Here is a 19,158-nt window from a genome sequence, read left to right as displayed (position 1 = left end):
CATTACACTTATGTGTTTATGGTCATTAATGATAGATATGATTGGTTTATATATACCTATTATCAACGTAATCTGTTTACAATTGACTGTCATATTCCCATTATCAAAGCACCACTAGTAGTATAATAATACAGTCAATGCATATTGGAGCTCCACAGATGCTGTAGTCAAGTGCAGGTGTCTGCTGTATGAATCACCATTACATTTCAGACCGTCTGCGGGAATAGTATTCCCCCTGTAACAGTATCTATTGGTTCCCCAAAACAGTCAGCTAAATAAAAACTGACTAATTCATGAAGCTAAACTGTCTAATCTAACTGTTTGCATGAATATCCAGTGGTTGTTAATCACATAGCGAGGCGAACGCCAACACGCGAAGCAAAAAAAGGAGTAACTTTGCTCCTTGGCAAAACCATGTTGCATTAAATGGGGAGGTAAATTTTAAATGTGGGGATAGATTTACAGTTGGAATAGGGCATGTCCTAGATAAACTTTAAATTTCAGTATAAAAATAAAGCTATCAAGTATTTGTGTGCTACATGTAAAAGCAGCCAGTATTTTCCTTGCATGCAAAATAATAAACTCATTTACACCCCTTGCATTGTAACATGGTTTCTTTAGGATCAAAACTATTTCTTTTTTTTTTTTATCTTCAATAATTTTTATTACGTTTTTCAAAAGATATATGGGGTACAGAAATAAAGAAAGGGAACGACAAACACAAATACACACACAAAAGAAAAAAAAAGAGGGGGTTCAAGGGAGAATATCAGGGAATCCCCCTGTCACTCACCGTACCGTGAGTGCCTCTTCCCGGACATTTAGGAACCGTGGTCGTCCTCCATCCTGAGGGTCTGCGCATGCGCAGCCCTTTCCTATACTTCTGTGTATGTCCCTTTAACTCAATTGGCAGATCAGGCAACACTCCCTATATTAAGCACCTGTGGTCAACACCACGTTGCCTGATCTTGGAGTCTCATTCCCTATGAGTCTCTGAAGGTGTTCCTGTATTCCTCGTGTTTTCAGCGCTGCTGATTCCTGTGGTTTCCAAACCACTTCTACCTCTGTAGTTTCCAAACCACTTCTACTACTGTGGTTCCCATACCACTTCTACCATCAACTATATCATCGTGACTGTGAGCTGATTCCTATCCGCTGCCTCCGTGCACTACAGTCTTCCAAACCACTTCAACGCTATTACTTATTATTGTGACTGTTTGCTGATTCCTATCCGCTGCCTCCGTGCACTTCAGTCCTCTGATCCACATCATCGCTATTATATTTCACTGTGACTGTTTGCTGGTTCCTACCCGCTGCCTCTGTGCACTCCAACCGTTACTTTACATCCACTCACCTGTTCCTCATCAAGTCAGTGAGCTGATTCCTATCCGCTGCCTCCGTGCACTATAAGCCTTCAGCCTGCAACTCGCCTGTGTTCATTATCGTGACTGTTAGCTGTTGTCTATCTGCTGCTTCCGTGCACTACAGCCTCCAGCCTACAACTCGCCTGTGTTCATCAGCGGGATTGTTAGCTGATGTCTACCCGCTGCTTCCGTGCACTACAGCCTCCAGCCTACAACTCGCCTGTGTTCATCATCGTGACAAGTTAGCTGATTCCTATCCGCTGCTCCTGTGCACTGCAGTCTCTTCTCAGCTCTTCTGTGTTTCCTCGAGACTGCTGCTCTCATTGCCATTTGCTACTCTCCGTGATCAACAGCTCCTGGTCTGCTCTGCTATCCCGTGTGCCATCGCTATTGACAACTATTGGTTGCTACTGGTTACCTCCGTGTACCGCAGAGTACTGCTGCTGCTGACCGCGCTATCATCCATCTACTGCTGATCCGCTCTCCACGCCTTCACGTGTCCCGCAGGTCTACCCTCCTGTCTGCATTGGATTTATATTTCATCTACTACTCCTCTGCTGGATCATCTCCACTCTCCTGGGTTCTGCGTGAGTCCAGTTCCACGTGTTATTGATTCCTGTGGATTCGTGTCCCTGTTGGTCTACTTATCTGTGCGCTGCACCTACTGACCGCTGCCTCAGGTATCCTGGGACTTCTCATCCAGCCGGCCTCCTGCCGCTCAGGTATCCCTGCACTCCTATTTGACTACCTGCTTCTGAACCACGGTATGCATACTTCTCATTGACTGTGCTGGTGTATTGCATATCTTGCTGGACTGTGTTGGTTCTCCTCTGGAGTCTGCTATACGCTGAGTCTATTGCCATCATTGACTGTGTTAACTTGTGCTGGACTGTTTCAAGAGACTTCCTATATTTGCAGACCTGTTCAGTCATTTATATATATATTGTGCATGTTACTGTGGATCGTATATAAGGTGCCTGTGTATATCCTGTGTTGCAGTCTCTCCCCGTGCACCTCCTCACATATATATTCAGTGGTACAACTTGCTAGTAGCAGACCACTGATCCCTGTTTCCGGTATCACCTGTTCCAGTATCCTCTCACTATAGCAGTGGTACAACTTGCTATCGCAGACCACTGACTCCCCGGATACCTCCACTTGGATTCCATTCCTTCACTCAGACAGCGGTACAACTTGCTATCCGCAGACCGCTGACTCTCATCACCTATTCGTTTCTGTTGGACATTCCTCCTCACTATAGCAGTGGTACAACTTGCTATCGCAGACCACTGACTACCTACACGTGTCCTTGTCCTACAGTTCCTCGTGTACTATCACCTCCATATTACCAGTGCTGCTAGTCATAGACTTTCCTGAGCATCTCATCATCTGCTGTTTCCTGTTCCGTGATCACCCCGCTACCAGAGTACCCTGTTACCATCTACATTGCTCTGGTAAGCCTACCACCTGGTGATCCCTGGGTAAAGACTCCTAGTGCCCGTGACACCCCCACACAGGGTGGAGGAGAAAGTTACTCATGACATAATTACAAAATATAGCAGGTATAACATATACATATTAATCTTACTTACGGCTCATAAAGGAACACATAGTGGATCGTATACACCCAGAGTATCACTTAGGTAAACAGTGTTCATTGGGTTGAGGGTCCTCTATGAGGGCTACTGGGGAAGGAGAGTTCAAATATCCGGAAGCATCGCAAGATCTCCCAAGGCCGTCCGTAACATATTCATGCCACGTAAACCATTTCATGATAGGGTCTGAAGCGGATGAAGTATAGGGCACATCGGTTGTCTCCATCTCAAAACTATATTGAATTTTTGATACAACTATGGTGATACTGGGTGGGGAGGGGGACTTCCAACTCTGAGCTATTGCTGCTCTAGCAGCTATTAGTATAAGTCCTAATAAAGAGCAATCATGTTTGGGAATGGTAGGCGGATATATATGGAGAAGGGCTAAATCGGGATCTGATGTAATAGAAGCCTCAAAAACATTAGATATCAGAGTAAAAAACCTTTCTCCAGAGCGGCTGGATCACCGAACATGTCCAAAAGACATGATAAATGTTGGCTATCTGGCTGCACTGAAGCCAGCAGGATTTTGATTATCTTGGCCATATTTTGTGCAGTCGGTCTGGAGTGAGGTAGAGCCAGTTAAGAAGCTTATCATGCATTTCAGTATAATTAATACATTTATACATGCGATCTGAAGATATGTACATTTTTACTATTGCTGCGGGGTAAGGGCTAAACCAATATCTGTTTCCCATCTAAGTTGGGTCGGGGTTTGGAGGCTGGAACCAAAGACTGAAAATACTGGTACCAGAATGTTATTCCTTTTTTTAGTAGCACCTTTTGTTAATCTATCTAGGGCAGGAGCCGGTAACAAGGATAAAGCATAGGGGATTCAAGAGACTGTCCCCACCCAGTGTCTAATTTGTAGATATTTAAATAACTCTGATGCAGGCAGATCATTTTTGTCCCTAAGCAGGGTAAAGGGAAGAAAGAGGCTCAGGGCAAACAACTCGGATAAAGAGGCTATTCCTCTATCCCTCCTTATGGTGACATTAAAATGCGGAATAAGTTTTGACAATGCTTGGAGGGAAAGATTGCGAGATTGGAGTGCAACGTTTGGATGTAACCCAATGATTTTATCCCACACCAGCAGGGCGTCCGAGATGGAGAGTAGTTTATGGACGACCAAGGGACGGCCAGATTTGGGAGTCCAGAGGAGATCCACTAAGGGATAATTGACACATAGGGCCCTCTCAATATCAACCCATGGCTTAGAGGCATGAGGTAGCGACCAGTCTCGTAAGTGGTTCAATATACATGCTTCCTGGTAGTATGTCAAATTGGGACTCATTAAGTCACCCCGCGACTTCGGAAGGGACATGGGCTTATGGGTGAGAAGGGGGCGTTTCTGCCTCCATACATATGTCATTATCAAAGTATTAAACCGAGCCATCAATCGTTTTGGTACAATATATGGTATAGTGCTGAATATATACATACGTTTTGATAACAACATCATCTTGAATGGCGCTATACGGCCCAACCAGAAGATCTCAATATCAATCCAATTCTTAGCTAGAGAGGAGAGATTGAGAAAATTCAGAGATAAATTGGCCTCAAACACAATAGATAGACTGGGTGGAATATGGATACCTAAATATAGCAAAGATTCTTCAACCCACACAAAGGGAAATTTCTTTTGTAGATTCAGAATTGAGGATTGCGGTATATTAATAGGAAGGGCCTCAGATTTGGTAATATTCAATTTGTAAAATGAAGCCGTGCTATAGCAATCTAAAATATATTTCAAGGATAACAACGAGGTCTCCGGGTTGGTTACAAACAAAAAGACATCATCAGCAAATAGACATGCTTTATGCCTATGTGAATGGATAGTAATACCTGGAAAATCAACAGCTTGTCGAATTGTATAGGCCAGTGGTTCTATAGCGAGAACATACATTAAAGGGGAGAGAGGGCACCCTTGCCTGGTACCATTAGTGAAGGGGGAAAGAGGGGGATAAAGAACCATTGCTAAAAACCTTTGCAGAGCGTCCCTGGTATAAGGCTAATATAGAATGTAAGACAGTTCCCTGTAAGCCAAACTTGAGCAATACCTCTCTCATGTACTTCCAGTGAAGTCTATTAAAGGCCTTTTCTGCATCTAAGGAAAGCAAGACAACTTCCTCTTGGAGCCCGGACAAAAAGTCAACCACATATAGTATGCGACATGTGTTATCGGAAGCCTGGCGGCCTAATACAAAGCCTACCTGGTCCAGACAGATCAACTTTGGTAACAGAGGATTCAGGCGATCAGCAATCAGTCTGGCATATATCTTCAAATCAGTGTTAAGCAACGCTATGGGTCTGTAATTTTTGCAATCAGAGTGGTCCTTACCAGGTTTTGGTATAGTTATAATCTGTGCTTCCAGCATTTCCAAAGGGAAGCTGCCCCCTCTCGAAACGTTATTATACAAGTTAGTAAGAAGTGGGACAAACTCCACCCTGAACGTGATATAGAAAGCATTAATAAAGCTTTCCGGACCAGGCGCTCTGTGTTTTGGAAGACATCTTCAACCTCCCGCTGGGACCAAGGAAGATTGAGCGGCTCCAAACTATCTGCGTCTAGCGAGGGAAGATTCAGGTGGTGTAGGAATGCGGATATGGAAGCTTCTGTTGGTTTAATAGTATCACTATCGTACTGTAGGTTGTAAAGCTTAGCATAGAATTTGGCAAGATGATTAGCTATGGGGTTATATATCTTGTTGCCTCTAGAGTCATGAAGGGCTTTTATATGATTTCTAGCTTGCTTACCCTTAATTTTCAGGCTAGGAGCCGTCTGGCCCTATTACCCATTGTGTAGAATTTCTGCCGTAGCTGCGAGAAATAAAAATAGTGTTAAGCGGTTTCCTTACATTATTTATTTCTTTTCGAAGGGTTTTAGATAGGCATGTTTGGTTTTGAAGCTCCAACATAGCCAGATTAGACTCAAGTGTTCATTGGTGTAGAAGGTATTGCTTTTTAAGGCGGGCTCCTATTTGAGTGGCTACTCCTCGAAGGACTGCCTTCAAGGCACACCAGTGAGTTGAAAGAGAGGTATCGTCTGGGTTGTTAGTCTGTATGTATTGTGACAATGATTCTGGCAGAGTGACCCTGGTTTCCATTGAGGTAAATAAGCAGGCTGGCATACACGAAGATCTTGGGGGGACCCTGGTAAGTTGCAAGTTCCAGGACCACTCTAACGGAGCATGATCAGACCATGTTATGGGGAGAATTTTAATTGTGTCGGTGTGCTGGAGCGTCCACTTATCTGTCAGAACCATATCTATCCTAGAATAAGTGTTATGAACCATAGAATGGTAGGTATATTCCTGTGCACCTGGAGATTGCACTCGAAATATATCATATAGATCATGTTCCGCTAAAAGCTTATGAAAAGAGGTGGAGGGGCCAAGGGTAGGATCAGGGCCAGACAACTTCTGAGATCTAGACTTATCTAATTTAGGGTCTAAAGTCAAATTGAAATCACCCATCATAACCAAATAACCCTTACGCCCCCTCTGCACCTCCTCACACAAGACCTTAAGAAAGGGGATTTGGTGAGAGTTAGGCGCATATAGGGAAACTATAGTTACTGGCTTATCCTCTAGGAGTCCTACCAAGAAAACAAGCCTTCCAGATTTATCTTCTATTTTTAGGTGGAGTTGGAAGTGTACACGGGAGCTGAAAAGAACAGCCACTCCATTTTGTTTGAAAGTACCATTTGCAAAATAACCCACCGGGTATCACGGGTCCCTCAGTTGGGGAGGGGGGGAATGGGAAGAGAAATGTGTTTCTTGAAGAGCTACAACATCTGCTTTATGTTTATAGAAAGTGGTAAGTGCCAAACGACGTTTGTTAGGAGAATTGAGGACTTTAGCGTTCAAGGTATAAAACTTAACGATACCCTAGAGAACCACAGAGGGCAAGATTTGCGATAAGAGGATATCAAATGTACTTGAGATATAAGGCTAGAGTGACTAAGGGGGAGGGAAAATTTTTGGGTGGGACGGGAAGGAAGGAGAAAAAGAGGATATAAACTGAACTGACCCGAGAAATGGGGTCAGAGAATTTGCCACATGGGAAAAAGTGTGACAAATTAGTTAACTTTTGGAGAGGTGGTTGGAGCAGATCCCACCCACGGAGCACCCAAGACAAAAAAAACAGAAAGAGAAAAAGAGAAGGCATTACAACAGCCACATCAAGTAGTAATAGCACATTGCATAAAACAAATAACAAGTTTCAAAACATCTATAGAGGCAATATATCAATCAGCCACCTGCCCACGGAAAGGACCAGCTCCCCGGGGGCGGGTGGGATACTACCCAGTGCATCTGACACTGGGCACCAATCTACATTACCTCCTCTATAAAAATACAAATGACAACACCTCATGGTTTAGTTATCAACTTGAAACGTAACAAATCAAACACTAATACTAGCAGTGGTTATATTAATACTTATCAAAACAGAGTTAGAGCTTTTAAGGCTTCATCGGAAGAAACAGCAATAGAGCTCAGTTTTTAGAAACTAGAGACCATTCAGATTGAGGCAGTGGTTTGATTGTAGTAGGTCTAGGAGGCAGAGATATACGCCATTCCTTCAGAAGCTTGGTGCCTGCCTCAACGGAAGAGATGACGTAGGTAGAGTCCTCATAGCGAACCAACAGATTAACCGGGAAGCCCCATCTGTAAGTGATATTATTCGCACGCAGGGCTGGCGTGATTAGTTAGAGATTTTGTCTTTGATTAATAGTAGTAATTGAGAGGTCCTGAAAGAGCTGTAGATCGTTAAGCACTGCCGTGTTGCTGGGTTCCCTTACCGCTCTAAGGATCGCCTCCTTAACATGAAAAAAATGGACCCTGAGCAAAGTATCTCTTGAAACGTTCCCTGGTGCAGAACGTGGGCGTGGAAGGCGATGTATACGGTCAATGGGGAAATCTTTAACCTCTACGGATGGTAGCAGTCTATTAAATAATGAAACAGCATAGTCCCGCAAGTCTGGATTTGAGACAGATTGGGGGATGCCCCTGATCTTGATATTATTTCTACGGGAGAGATCGTTCAAGTCTGCAACTTTTTCTTTCAAGAGCAAGACTTCACTTTGTAAAGACTTATGTGAAGAATATAAGTCATTATGCGAGGCAACCAATTCTCCCATCTTCGTCTCCAAATGGCTCGACTGATTTCCCGGCTCAGTCATTTCTGTTTTCAGGCCTCCAATCGCTGTTTTCATCGCAGTGGACAAGTCAGTCATTAAGGCGGTTAGCATCTTGTGCAAAGTACGAGCTGTTAATGGAACATCTAGTACTGTGTCCATCCCCTGATTAGATAAGGGAACATACAGAGCAGAGGCCGCTGATTCTGGTGTCTGAGACAATGGGGAAAAACCTTTTGACGTGGTAGATCTCGGTTTTGGTTGAAATTTAATCGGAGTAGCCAAGGTAGTGGGTTTGATCTTTTTAGGAGGCATGGTTCCCCAAGCAGGATGCCAGACCTGCAAGAACTGTAAATAAACTTCTGTTCGCTAGGTAATCAGGGGGGTGCCCCACAGGTTGGATATCATGTGTAACACTTCAAAAGGCTTCCATTGGCCCATTCTTTCCCATCACGGACACACAGAGCCTTAGCTTGTGGCGGAAGAGCACGTTGATTGGTGTGCTATTGTATTGTCTGGTTAGAAGTAGTGCTGGATTTTATGTTTTTTTTGTGGAGGTTTTTTGGTGTTTTTTTGATTTTTAGCTTGTTCTTGTATAACCAAGCAGGGTCCGGCTTTCCTCACTGTAACTTGTTAGCCGGAGACTTTAAGCCCAAAGATATAATGAGCACAGCAGTGACGCTTCTTTGGCCCTGGGAGGGCAACAATGTTATACAGATTAGTCAGTGCTCCAATAGTGTGGGGAATGAGCTTCTGCTTAATGTGGCTCAGCGCTGACCTCCAGGGTTGCCAACTCTCGGTGCAGGAAGATAGGGTCCAAATCCACAGCCCCCTCAGTGGAATAGCTCTGCACATGCTCAGAAACAGAACCTATGCATGTAGGGCCTTTTTTAAAACATAAATCAGGCCCTACATGTCAGGGACTGCTAGATTGCGACGGCCTAAAGAGAATGTAAATTTAGATGACATAATGTGGGGACTATATCTATCTACATGGTAATCTACATATAAACGTTGCTCACTGTTAGCAAATTACTGAAATAAATACCATGCAGTTTCATTTGTTTATTAATCAGGTGGCCATCTGTGATGTGTTTTATCCCGTTTATATGGGATAAAAAAAAGTGCATTGATAAACCATAATAACTTTATGCAACTATGAATTCTCTTTTTAAATGGTCCATTTGTTTCTTCCTTATTAAGACCGGTCATGGTTTAAGAGGTGTGATACCATATTTTTAAATGCAACTGTCTTAAAGTGGCTATTAATCATTTTTTTAATGTAAGTATAACCCCCTTCACAGCACCGATGACTGCGTCGCGGTTATCGGTGACGTCATCAGCTGGCACCAGCTTCTTCAAGGATCGCCATGACTTCCAGTCGGTTTACACACAAAGTCGTATTGCAAGCTGGTCGGGGAAGGAGCCCTTCGGTATCTCCACATCGGGGTATGTAGTGTCGGAATAATGAGGATCATCATTTCGTATCCAACCGAACGGTCTATCATATGAAGTCTCAATCGATCAAATAGATTGACAAACTTCATGGCCATAAAGAAGGAAATCCTGTCAACAGCTTAACCAGGCCTGTCCATATACCTACAGACACCTGCATAAGATTCATTAAGAGTTCAAAGTGCAGGTATAAAGTTCAGAGACAATATATGCCAAAACAGATATTTGGATGAAATTTTTATTTCTACAAAATATTGTAAGGATTTTACCAAAAAGCAGCTCAGGTCCACTCAGGTAATGTATAACACCTCTGTTACCTTCAGATTTGTCCATCTTACTCTTAGTAAATACATTTTCTAACTCCCTCAATGACTCTTCTATCCCTGCCCCAATGTGGTAGATCACTATGATGATGAAGTAGTATTGTGAATGAAGTGACAAGATGCAAGAATGCTCACTTTAGGTAACATCATTATCATGCAATACTCGGCAGATGAGAAGTAAATCCAAATTAATCGATATGGCTATTGTTAATCTGCTGACTACTCTTTAGTGTAACTATTACAGTAAATATATTACTGTATTTTATGCCCTTGTGTCATAAAACCAGTCTTAAATGTACTGAGAGAAAGCGAAATGATGTTTGTGCAGCTAGAAAGAGAATAATTTCGGATACATTGGACACCTAAATTAAGAAGCAACTGCTGTGAATTATGAATAGAAACAAACATATTTTAGGGAAATGAAATAACATCTTTTGACTTGGTACACCACCTTTCTAATTTGGGCTCATTTGAGTTTAACTAATGTTTTTAGATGCAACCTTGCCTATTATTAAACTCTCACAGACAGAGGTCCAGCTGTGCACTGTCAAACAAAGTCTGAATGGTTGGAAAAGGATAAAAAAAATTGCATTTGCCTAAAACCTGGCAGTTTCTGCTCTATTGAAGCTAAAAACTGGAAATGGAGACCAGAAAAAAAGGCAGAAATATATCTCTCGCACAGACAAAGCATGCATTTCGATTAAGAATATAATTAGTAACTAAGTCTAGGGCAAATGGATACATTAGAGGAAATTTACAACATGAAAAAAACTACAGATGCAGTCAGGGCCGGACTGGGACCAAAAATCAGCCCTGGCATTTAAAGCACACAGGCCCACCTGCTGTGGGCTCAATGTACTATATTGTTGTAGCCTGAAGTGGCATTGCTGGTGCAGTCCAACATGAAGCATCAGCGCAAACTTGTGTATTCTGCCCACCCTGATCAAATCCCTTGTTGTGCAAATCACCAGGAGCACTGTAAAAGTGCTCAAAACCATAATCTTTTAAAATATATAGTTAAAATACAATGTATAATGTTTCCATGCTACTTCCCCCTGAACCATATAAGACAGTAATTGTTTTGAGACGTAATGGCCATAGTAATTTATTGAATCATAACATGCTATAAGCCACAGCATAAAACGTAAGTATTTTAAATAACAAGTAAAACATGTAAAACATAAATATTGCACAGAACTGCATGAAACTACCTATTTACTACAATTTAAACAAACCAAAAGTCAGCAGATCTTCCATCATGACCCCTTCCACCAGGTACAAGAGGCTCTGCTACTTAACTCCCCACATACTTTATGACTGCTGTCACCTTTGCTGTAACTTTTATTCGGTATATTTAACAGACTGAAATTACCTTCAAGTATTAAAATAATCCAAATAGATTTTTTGGGGAATCACATGTTAAGAATAAGCTTAAGCAATATCTAAAGGATACAACATTGTATTGAATCATATAGCAGTATAGTTATTGCTTCTGATCTCTCCAGTGTGGGTGAGGAGTGATATAAATGTTGTATCCTTTACATATAACTGAAGCTTATTTTTAACCTTGTGGTTTCCCCCCATAGAAAAGCTAACCCCTAAGATCCCTGTAAAAACTCTGTGCATGGCGAGCTTTTAAGGAATGAGTTGACTTCGCAGGACTTCACTCCTTTCTGCAGCTCTGTCAATTATGCCTTCTACATCAAGACTCATGAGAATGTCTTTTTTTGTAGCTATCAGCATGAACGAATCCAAATGGTCCTGGGATACAGTATTCCTCAGTCTATTCTTGATAAACCTCAAGGTGGAGAAGCTTCTCTCACAAGCAACTTGTGTGAATGATAGAGTCAGTATGAATTTGTAGGCCAGGCCAATCACATTATAGGCATCTGCTAATAAATTGTATCGCCGTAGAATTTGATAGCAACAAATGGCACAGTTCTTACATGTCGCACATGGCTTATTCACCAGCTCCATTTCTATGTCACCACCTTCTTCACTCTGGTTTTCTGCAGGGATTTCTGTTGCCACTCTAACAGTATATTCTTTTAGCACTGATGTCTTTAATTTTTCCCAGTGCAAAGCTAGATTAGTTAATTCAAAGCGCAAATTTTCAGCTGTGGCGTTTTCATCAAATTTGATTAGGACTTTACTTAAATCTTCATTTGCTCGGATCTGAAGTCCTTGTTCTCCTTTGATGGAAAAGTTCCTAGAGTCCAGGCAAGCATAATCAGCGTACAGTGATCCACTGGCGAGAAAATGTCGATTTATGCTCTCAGTGATTATGTCAAGGATCACATTGTGTACTTGGATTTTATATGCGGTAATAGCATCACATATAACTTCGTCTTGAGCAGACTCACCAGGCATGGTTTTTTTCTTCCTTAACCTTTTTTGAGGTAGGGTGGTCTGTACTTCAAGGTCACAGTCTTCAAGATCTTGCAGCTTGTCACTTGCCCACATTACAAAATTATCTGCAGTGTTTTTAACTACATCAAAATCTCTTACAAGTTTTCTAAGATTTTCGTGTGTCCCAGACACCATGTGATGAGCTTTTAATATGTCCAAACCACTTGTTTGTAGATATTTTGACAATGGTGTTGTCAATTCAAATATGCAAAGAAAAATTTGAGCTGTGAGAATGATTTCGTATTTAAGAAGAGATTCCACAAATGTTCTTGCTTTTAGGCGCACTTCAGCTCCAGATCTTGGGTGCTCTTTAATATTTGCCAATGTGACAACAAAGTCAATGTACAAAGCAGAATCAGGTTGTGAAAATGATCCAAATAAATTTCTAAGTGCTGCATCTTTAGACCACCAGCGAATTTCACCAATCACAGAGAGTCTTCGTTGGTGAGGGTCCTGACTGACATTTAGCCATGTATTCATGCGTTGAAAAGATTCCCGAATAAAAACTGCAACATCATTAATTAAAGCAAATAACGATGCACTTTCAACAACTCCCATTGTGGTATCTGCCAGTACTAAATTCAGTACATGCGCATAACACCAGACATGAACTTGGTATGGTGATTCGGTTGACAACCATGTAGAGAAGCCTTTATATTGTCCTTGCATGTTTGCTGCGCCGTCAGTAGAACTGCCAGTGCAATTTTTTATGTTTATTTTGCATGACTGCAGAACTTTCTTTACCAAGTTAAGAAAGTATTCTCCAGATGAAGATTCACTATCTACCAATGCAAGGAGCTTCTCATGAATTTGATCTGTTACATAACGAACAATTACTGAACACTAGTCTTTTGATGTGATATGCTGAGTGGTGTCAATTTGTACTGAGAACATCCCAGCTTCTCTAACTTCACTTGCCACGGTCTCTTGAATAAGCTGTTGTATAGTTTCTATAACTTGTTAAGAGTTGTTTTGGAGAGAAAAATTATAAACGACCCTCTGCCCTTACCTCTTGAAGGCAACTTTTTGATTTTTGTTATGCAATCGCTGATGTGTTCTCGAAGACAAGCATCATACTTGCTGAGCAGTAAAACAAACTCTAAAAAATTGCCGTGATCGACAGAAATGTCCTCTAAAGTGTATGCAGCCTCAAATTTGTTTCCCCTATAGCTAAGTCCGCGTTTACCAATCACTTTTATAATGTCTATCACACGCTCCAATATCTGACGTCTTTTTTTTACTTGTTCTCTGTGTACAGACATTTGATTGCAAAGCAGTAAGTTATTGATATCTGCATTGCTGGCATTCAAAAAGTAAGCTTCAGCGCAGGATCTGTGCAGTACACTTTTTTCATGTTCTTCAAATTTTTGATGAATATGTCTCCTGTCTGTCATTCCTTCAATGAATGGATTTGTTACAGAAGTGAAAATGCAAGACAGACAGAGGAAAATACAGCGTTTTGGTCTTCACAGTAGGTCAGCCACTTGCGGATTGATCCATTTTTACGAAGAACAGCTTTCTTTATGATATGATCACTTATGTTTTGTTTTGGGTGATAACTAAAAAATAAAGCTAGTTGACTTGTTTTCGGGCGAACAAAGTAATTGAATGGAGACTGACTCTAAACCTTGTGTACATGGCGAGCTACTGGTTTCAAATAAATTTTGCCTTTCTTCACCCTCTTGTTCTGGCAAGGATTCCTTCATGACAACGCTGACATCTTGTTCGGGTACTAGATCATATGCTAGTGCGGCAATTTGGTGCTCACACACAGATATAACTGACTGTTCCTTCTGTTGACTGGTGCTTGGGGATTCTGGAATATATAACTGAGTTTCTCTTTCTTGATCAATTTGCATTTCTGAAACATTTTCTACCATGGATGTTTTCCCAGGAATAGTGTGACCTTGTTGATGACGACTGAACATATCAGTTATTTTAACGCATTTTTCGGCATCAGCTTCAAGAGTCTTCTTTTTCTTCTCCCTGATTTTTTCAGCTCCATCTTTTCGTTTTGGTTTGGAGTCAGGGCCGGACTGGCCATCGGGCACTTCTGGCAAATGCCAGAAGGGCCGATGGCTAATTGGGCCGATCCGATGGGGGCACCATGCCCGCCCGAGCAGCGCAGCTCACTGTGCGCTGCTCGGCGGAGGGAGTTCAATGTGATGTGCGGTCATGTGATATTAATCACATGGGACAGCACCTGTCACATGGTGCGCGTCCCATGTGATCACTGGCAACAGCCGCACATCACATTGAGCTCCCTCCGCCGAGCAACAAGGTGAGTGTATATTACTGAGGGGGGCTGTGTATATTACTGAGGGGGGGCTGTGTATATTACTGAGGGGGGGCTGTGTATATTACTGAGGGGGGCTGTGTATTACTGAGGGGGGGCTGTGTATTACTGAGGGGGGCTGTGTATATTACTGAGGGGGGCTGTGTATATTACTGAGGGGGGGCTGTGTATATTACTGAGGGGAGCTGTGTATATTACTGAGGGGGGCTGTGTATTACTGAGGGGGGGCTGTGTATATTACTGAGGGGGGGCTGTGTATATTACTGAGGGGGGCTGTGTATTACTGAGGGGGGCTGTGTATATTACTGAGGGGGGCTGTGTATATTACTGAGGGGGGGCTGTGTATATTACTGAGGGGGGCTGTGTATTACTGAGGGGGGCTGTGTATATTACTGAGGGGGGCTGTGTGTATTACTGAGGGGGACTGTGTATTACTGAGAGGGGCTGTGTATATTACTGAGGGGGGCTGTGTATTACTGAGGGGGGCTGTGTATATTACTGAGGGGGGCTGTGTATTACTGAGGGGGGCTGTGTATATTACTGAGGGGGGCTGTGTATATTACTGAGGGGGGGCTGTGTATATTACTGAGGGGGGGCTGTGTATATTACTGAGGGGGGCTGTATATTACTGAGGGGGGCTGTGTGTATTACTGAGGGGGACTGTGTATTACTGAGAGGGGCTGTGTATATTACTGAGGGGGGCTGTGTATTACTGAGTGGGGCTGTGTATATTACTGAGGGGGGCTGTGTATTACTGAGGGGGGCTGTGTATATTACTGAGGGGGGCTGTGTATATTACTGAGGGGGGGCTGTGTATATTACTGAGGGGGGCTGTGTATTACTGAGGGGGGCTGTGTATATTACTGAGGGGGGCTGTGTGTATTACTGAGGGGGACTGTGTATTACTGAGGGGGGCTGTGTGTATTACTGAGGGGGACTGTGTATTACTGAGAGGGGCTGTGTGTATTACTGAGGGGGGCTGTGTATTACTGAGGGGGGCTGTGTATATTACTGAGGGGGGCTGTGTATATTACTGAGGGGGGGCTGTGTATATTACTGAGGGGGGGCTGTGTATTACTGAGGGGGGCTGTGTGTATTACTGAGGGGGGGCTGTGTATATTACTGAAGGGGGCTGTGTGTATATTACTGAGGGGGGGCTGTGTATTACTGAGGGGGGCTGTGTGTATTACTGAGGGGGGCTGTGTGTATTACTGAGGGGGGCTGTGTGTATTACTGAGGGGGGGCTGTGTGTATTACTGAGGGGGGGCTGTGTATATTACTGAGGGGGGACTGTGTATTACTGAGGGGGGCTGTGTGTATTACTGAGGGGGGCTGTGTATATTACTGAGGGGGGCTGTGTATTACTGAGGTGGGGCTGTGTATATTACTGAGGGGGGGCTGTGTATATTACTGAGGGGGGGTTGTGTGTCTCACTGACTCGGGCTGTGTGTATTACTGAGGGGGGCTGTGTGTCTCACTGACTGGGGCTGTGTGTATCTCACTGACTGGGGCCTTTGTTTCACTGAGGGGGGCTGTGATAAATGTAGTGTTTTATTATAATGTATGTATGAATGCCCCATGTTGGCCACACCCACAAAACAATGAAGTCACGCCCTTTTCGATGCTGCCGCTGCGCGGCGGCACAAAGCTTCTTTCATGCTTGAACTGAGGTGGGCCTCTGTATTTTAAATGCCAGGGCTGATTTTTAGTCCCAGTCCGGCCCTGTTTGGAGTCCATACTTTTTTCCAACAGGGTACAAAAACTATTCAAGGGAGACAATTAGAGGTTTATTATTAATATCCTTGATAAATTAACCAATGAATTGTGTAAATTGTGAGACTTCAGTATGGATATATATATCCCCTGACAAAGGAACAAAGGCCACTAATTTTGTTAGATGCTCTTCTATTTTTGGTCAACTTTCAGTAAAATGCCTCCACTCAAAGCTATGCTGTGCCTTATAAAAGGTATATTGACTGCTGTCCGTGTCTGGGATAATGGTGTCCCTCATCTTCGCTGATGGGGGATTCCTTCATGAAAACAAGTTAAGTGCATCAGCGAGTTTACTTTTGTACCAACATGCTAAAATTATATTCCTTTGTGTGGGATATACAGAGCCAGATTAAGGGGGTCACAAGGGTATGGGCCCTGGGTCCCCCTCTTTCATGTGGCTCAGACTAGGGATTTACAATGCTGCAGCTCATTCCAGGGCCCAGACCTTAACTGTGAGTAGATGGCAGAAAATATTATAAAATACTAAGAGACTTTCCTTGCAACACTCATTCCTTAAACTTATCCAAAGAAACATGAAAGAGTAAAAATCCAATCAAAGCTTAGAAAACCTCAGCAAAGAAGAGAATACACCACTTTAACTTGTCCTGACCAATAAGCCTAAAATGTAACAAACATTACATAAATTAACTACCAATACAAGACTAAATGAGATTTGTCAACATATTAGGAATTTAAATTAAAAAATTCTTAGAATACATTTTAACACTCTAATCCATTCGGTCAGCCCATCCACTAAAAAATTGCATCTGTTCAATTTAGCCATCCACCAGAGAAAACAGAATTGAAACCGATCCAACCAAAAAAATGTACACAAAATATTTAGAAATCGAGTTTACCAAATAAAACTGGCTGATGAGTGAAGACAATAGCTAAAATAATATATATCCAAATAATCCAGAGCATCTGAATTTGCAACACATAGAACAAAAAAGGTGAAGCAAACTGCGCTGAAGATGATTAATAAAAAACATGTAATAGATTATAAAAAAAATAAAATATACATACAGATAGCCAATTAGACATACAGAGATATGTACAAAATATTAAATTCATTTAATATTATAAATGAATACATAGTCACAACAAAATCATAAAATAACGGATAATAAAAAGACATTTCATTGCAGAAATTAATACGGACATATCAATGGGACACAAGAAAAGTAAAAAGAAAAAAATAACCATCCTCAGCATAAATGGGTAACACATTTGAAAAACAATCAAAAGAACTGTCATATACATGTAAATGGACACAAACTAACCAAACCTATTCTGAAAATGTTTTGACCACAGTCACAGATTAACAAGTACCAAGCAGTTTTCTTCATTCACAAAAGCGTACTGTTCAGACTGCGTGAGACAACATAAAACGACTGCAGTAAACCCAGGGCCTGATTAAGGGTTTCGGTCACTGTAGGCAAATACACCAACAGCGCCTCCCCCCCCCCTCCCCAATGTATAGGAATCCTCCTAAATATAAATATTCGGAAATATTCTCCAGCATTCAATTTAGATTGATTGCGCTGTTGTCTCTTACCTGTTCTGGCTCTTCTCTCTTGCTGCTTTGTTGTCTTCTCTCTGGCTTTGGGAAATTTGGAGTCCTGTACTGAAAATGCAAAAAATGTATTATATTACAAAATGTTAACAAACCCAGAATGATTAGGCTCTTTAATTTAAAAAAAACCCACTCCATTATGGCCAGATAACACTACCCCATTGTACAGGCATATATAAGTAATATCTGAACATTTGTGGTCAATAAAATATTAACCTCTACCAGTTGAACAGCCATGTAACTGCCACACAAAAAACATATCGGGTCCCCCAAAACTGCTTTATTTTTTAAATACCCCCAAGACATTTCATTAACCCTGCAGACATTTTCATCCCCTCTCCCCCCCCCCTGCAGACATTGCATTAACCCTGTAGGCATTTTCAGCCCCACTCTCCCCCCCTTCAGACATTTTCAGCCCCACCCTAACCCAAGACATTTCATTAACCCTGTAGGCATTTTCAGCCACACTCTCCCTACCCCTGCAGACATTTTCTGCCCCTCTCTCCCCCCCTTCAGACATTTTCAGCCCCACCCTAACCCAAGACATTTCATTAAACCTGTAGGCATTTTCAGCCCCACGCCTGCAGACATTTTCTGTCCCTCTCTCCCCCCTTCAGACATTTTCAGCCCCACCCTAACCCAAGACATTTGATTAACCCTGTAGGCATTTTCAGCCCCACTCCCCTCCCCACCCCTGCAGACATCTTCATCCCCTCTCCCCCCCTGCAGACATTTTCGGCCCCACTCCCCCCCTTCACATATTATCGGGTCCTCTCCCCCCTTCACACATTATTTGGTCCTGTCCTCTAACGCCCTCCCCCTGTGCAGAGATTATCGGGTTCTGTCCTGTCCTCTCCCCCTACCCCTGCCGAGATTATCGGGTTCTGTCCTGTCCTGTCCTGTGTAACGTCATGACGGCTCCACCGCTAGTAGTAAAAAAAATATTTTTTTTAAATTAGTGCTCTGGTGATCTCAGGTAGCCGGATCGGCCCATGGTGCCATCGGCCCTTCTGGCACTTGCCAGAAGGGCCCGATGGCCAGTCCGGCCCTGGATGCAGTGTAACATTCTCCTCATGTGGTATGTGTCCCATTGTCAGTGACAGAGACACATAGGTGAGGGAGTAGGCAAACACACGTAGGGAAAGGTAGGGAGGAACGAATCACATGATCTGTGGCTGCATGAGCAAGGAAGGCTGGTCCCAGAGGAGGGGCTTGCCACCAGGAACC

This window comes from Mixophyes fleayi, chromosome 1 (genome assembly GCF_038048845.1).
Source record: "Mixophyes fleayi isolate aMixFle1 chromosome 1, aMixFle1.hap1, whole genome shotgun sequence".
In the NCBI taxonomy this organism is placed as follows: Eukaryota; Metazoa; Chordata; class Amphibia; order Anura; family Limnodynastidae; genus Mixophyes; species Mixophyes fleayi.
The sequence above is the reverse complement of the archived record's forward strand: the minus strand, read 5'-3'. Positions refer to the sequence as shown.